Here is a 4901-nt window from a genome sequence, read left to right as displayed (position 1 = left end):
TCCCTATCCCCAACAGTGCTCTGTCTGTCGGTGGCACAGGAACAAAATATAGAACCTTAATCTTAGAAATTTTGTTGTTGTTGTTGTTGTTTTGGCCACACCCAGCAGTACTCAAGGGTTACTCCTCATTCTGAGCTCAGAAATCATTCCTGGCAGGCTTGGGGGACCATATGGGGTACTAGGTATCAAACCCTGGTTAGCTGTGTTCAAAGCAAATGCCTTATATGATGTGCTATCACCCCGGCCCCATCTCCTAGAAATTTTATAATTACTTTACACCTGAAAATTTATGTGTTTGAAAAATATTTATAGAATAAAAAAACTCATAAATTAACTGTATTTTCAGTACTTTGGGCCTTACTTCCTTCTTGGGTTGATTTCAGGGAACTGACAATATCTGAAAATCCTGAATTTTTTTGTTTGTACAAAGCAAAATGAGACTCATGATTTCTGATCTATTAAAGAGAAAGATAAAATTGGTGGCTATCTCCAAGTCATTTGGTGAACAAACCAAATCCTATGTATGATATTGCATAAATATTTTACGTTTTTTAAACATCAACATGTGTAGGGTTTAAAGAGATAACACAGAGATTAATGTTCTTGCCTTGCACCAGGCTGCATCATATATGCCCCCCTGAGCACATTTGGTCTTGATCCCTGAGCTGTCATGAGTATTCCTGAGCATTGCTAGGTGTGAACTGGCCCTACCCCATACTCAACAAATGTCTGAAGTAAATGGATGAAAAGCAGTGACACTTTACAAAAGTATTTAAAAAGTTGTTCAAAACACTCCTAGCTAGGCGGGTAGGACACTTACACTCAACTGGCAGAAGTTCAATTCCTGGCATCCCATATCGTCCCTCAAGCCTGCCAGGAGTGATTCCTGAGGGCTGAGCAAGAAGTAACCCCAGAGCACCACTTCATGTGGCCTAAAAATCAAAAATATAGAGGAAATCTTACAAGTCTTGTTTTCAAAAGACATTTCCTGCTTTGAGACCAGGAATCTCTCAAAATGTTTCCTTTATCATGAGAATATAATATTTAAAGATTATTGTCAGTGTAGTATCTATGAGAAGTTGTCAGAAACTTTCTAAAGTTCTCAATGCAGGAAGAGTTAAGGTCTTAAAGCATGACAGAAATTGTGATTAAATTAAGAAATAAAATAAGGCACCCTGTCTCCCTTTCTCGAGAGGGCGCTAGACCGGAGCAGCTCATGTCGTGGCCCTGCAGGCCAGGCACAAGGTGTGTGTCACCACTTCTGGCTTCTCTTTCCTCTGGTCTTGGCTTGAGCCCTTGAGCCGTTGAGGGAACCTGCAATGGTGTTCAATTCTGCAGAATCATGGAGTCCCTTTCCCTTGCACCTGTTAACATCATCAAGGCCAGAGCGGATGAATGGAGAGCAGAAGCAGCACACCTGTCTTCTTTTATTGGTGACATTGCTATTGGAGGTTTGATAAAAAGAGCACCTTGGGATCGAAAGACATGGACAAAATTCTGTTAAACATTAGACAAGGTGCCTCTCTTATGGTAACCAATGATGGTGCAATGATTCCCCTCCCCCCAAAAAAAGCATTGGCAATGACAATCCAGCAGCTTAAGTTGATATGTGAAGAGTTCACATTGGTAAAGTTGGTGATGGCACAACTTCTGTTACTGTTTGAGCAGCATAATTCCTACAGGAAGCAGAAACTTTAATTGCAAACAAAGATACATCCACAGACCATCATTTCAGGTTGGAGAGAAGCCATAAAGACAGCACAAAAGACTCTGTTGGCTTCTGCAGTTGATAATGGTTCTGATGAAATTAAGTTTTGCCAGGATTTAATGAATTTTGTGGGAACAACATTATTTTCAAAGCTTTTTACTACAAAGACCACTTTACAAAGTTAGCTATAGAAACTGTTCTCAGATTGAAAGGCTCTGGGAAGCTGGAGGCAATTCATGTTATCAAGAAAATAAGAGGAAGCTTGGCAGATTTCTACTTAGATGAAGGCTTCATATTAGATTAAAAAATTGGGGCAAATCAAACAAAGTGAGTTGAAAACACTAAAATTCTTATTGCAAATACTGATATGGATACAGACAAAATAGAGATATTTGGTTCCTGGGTAAAAGTTGATTCTGTCACAAAGATTGCTGAAATAGAGCTCGCAGAAAAGGAAAAAAATGAAGGAAAATTTTGTATTCTTAAGCATGGGATAAATTGCTTTATTAACAGGTAATTAATTTATAATTATCCTGAACAACTGATTGGTGCTGCTAGTGTTTTTTTGTTTGTTTGTTTGTTTTGGTTTTTGGGTCACACCCGGCAGCACTCAGGGGTTACTCCTGGCTGTATGCTCAGAAATCACTCCTGGCAGGCTCAGGGACCATATGGGATGCCGGAATTTGAACCACTGACCTTCTGCATGCAAGGCAAACACCTTACCTCCATGCTATCTCTCCGGCCTCTGCTAGTGTTAATAGCTATTGAGCATGCATATTTTGATGGTGTGGAATGCCTGGCTCTTATGACAGGTGGTGAAATTGCCTCTACTTTTGATCAGTCAGAATTAGTGAAGCTTGGAGATTGTGATCTTATTGAAGAAGTCATGATTGGGGAAGATAAACTCATTCACTTTTCTGGGATAGCTCTTGGTGAAACTTGTACCACTGTTTTGTGTGGTGTTTGCTTCTCAGCAAATTTTAGATGAAGCAGAAATATCTTTTCATGATCCTCTCAGTGTTTTTGCTCAAACCGTGAAAGATATTAGAACATTATTTGGTGGAGGCTGTTCTGAGATGCTGATGGCTCATGCTGTGGCAGAACTTGCCAGTAAAACCCCAGGGAAAGAAGCTGTTGCAATGGAGTCTGATGCTAAAGCACTGAGAATGTTGCCAACTATCATAGCTGACAACACAGGCTATGATACTGCAGATTTCGTGGCACAACTCCAAGCTGCCTACAGCAAAAGCAATACTATACTGTTGGACTGAATATGAAGGAAGGCACCACTGGAGATAAGGCAGTATTGGGAATAACAAGAAAGTTTCCAAGTAAAATGACAAACAAATTCTTTTAAGTGCAGCTGAAGCTGCAGAGGTGATTCAGTGTGTGGATAAAATCATCAAAGCAGCACCATGTAAGTATGTTCCTGATCACCACCTCTATTAATCAATCATTCCATATGCCATTAAACTCTGAATCAATCATAGCAAATGGTGTGTGGAGAAAAATCTCTTAGAGGAGACAGCAATCAAAGGTTACTGTGATTTGCACAGCCTGACATCACAACCAGGGGACCTGCCTTTCTAGAGAATACTGCAGATAGCCGGTTTTCATGGTCGGACACAGTTCTTTGGCATTCCGGCTTGAAAATACAATACAAAAACCCCTTCCTTACACCTATATTCATTGCAGCACTATTTACCATAGCAAGACTCTGGAAACAACCAAGATGCCCTTCAACAGACGAATGGCTAAAGAAACTGTGGTACATATACACAATCGAATATTATGCAACTGTCAGGAGAGATGAAGTCATGACATTTTCCTATACATGGATGTACATGGAATCTATTATGCTGGTGAAATAAGTCAGAGAGAAAGGCAAAGATGCAGAATGGTCTCACTCATTTATGTGTTTTAAGAAAAATGAAAGACATGTCTCAACAATTTTCAGAGACAAAAGAGGAGAGGGCTGGACGTTACAGCCGATCCATGAACCTCACCACAAAGAATGATGAGTTTAGTTAGAGAAATAACTACATTGCGAACTATCCTAACAATGAGAATATATGAGGGAAATAGAAAGCCTTTCTAGAGTACAGGTGAGGGCGGGGAGGAGAGGAGGGATATTTGAGTCATTGGTGATGGGAATGTTACACTGGTGATGGGGGGGGTGTCATCTTATACGACTGAAATCCAACCACAATTATGTTTGTACCAAAGGTATTTAAATAAAAAATATTATAAAAAAAACAGGTTTCTGTGACTGTTTATTCTAAGTGTGGACATTTAATTGAATGTTTAACTTGGTTGTAATTTATTTGCTGTTTTATTTTCCACAACATTCAGTTGGTTTAAAATTAATTTCCCATACTATCTTAAATAAAAAATTGAGCACTTAAAAAAAAGAAATAAAATATAACATTAAATGCTTACAGAGAAAAACACTAGAAGAGGATGGTAGCAATATTTTAAAAGACTTTCTTGGGGCAGAAGTGATTGGAAAGCAAGTAGGGCACTTGATTTGTAAGTGGAAAACCTCGTTTGATCCACAGCACTCTATATGGTCCACTGAAATAGCCAGGTAATCTCTGAGCACAGAGTCAAGAGTTATCCCTGATACTGCTGAGTGTGGTTCCAAAAACATAAAGAATAGTTTTTATTTTATTACTTCTATATATTTAATCTCCTTGCTGTTGTTGATTTTGGGCCAGACTCAGTTGAGCTCAGGGGTCTCTATACTCAGAAATTACTTCTGGCAGGCACAGAGGATCATATGGAATCCTGGGATCAAACCTGGATTGGCTATGTTCAAGGCAAACACCCTACCTGCTGCGCTATCACTCAGGCTCTATTTTTAATCCTTTTTTTTTTTATCAAGGGAGTATTATTTACAATACAGTTAATCTTTTATTTAAGCATACATCATTTCAACATTTCACTCATCACCCAAAGTCCATTTTCCTCCAGCAATGTTGCACAGGTCTTTCATAGCATTTTTCCCTCCCATAAAGCTCAGTTTTCTTAAATTGAGAAAAAATCTCCAGAAAAAATGTGAGTAGAGAAAATGTCCAGTTTCAATGCTTTTGGCCATTTGTTGTTCCCTGACTATTTTTTATATAACACATATGAGATATTGTGTGAGCATATGTGTAAACGTGTAAGTGGTGACACATAAACAATTCCATAA

The 4901-nt window shown here is 38.9% G+C and overlaps 1 pseudogene; it reads left to right on the top strand.

Moving 5' to 3' along the window:
* The first annotated feature begins 1342 nt into the window (after positions 1–1342).
* LOC126026296 (T-complex protein 1 subunit beta-like) lies at positions 1343–3157 on the top strand (annotated as a pseudogene).
* The last annotated feature ends 1744 nt before the right edge of the window (positions 3158–4901 follow it).

Source organism: Suncus etruscus, chromosome 13, assembly GCF_024139225.1.
Source record: "Suncus etruscus isolate mSunEtr1 chromosome 13, mSunEtr1.pri.cur, whole genome shotgun sequence".
NCBI lineage: Eukaryota > Metazoa > Chordata > Mammalia > Eulipotyphla > Soricidae > Suncus > Suncus etruscus.
Note: the sequence above shows the minus strand (reverse complement) of the source record. Positions and strands in the feature narration are given on the sequence as shown.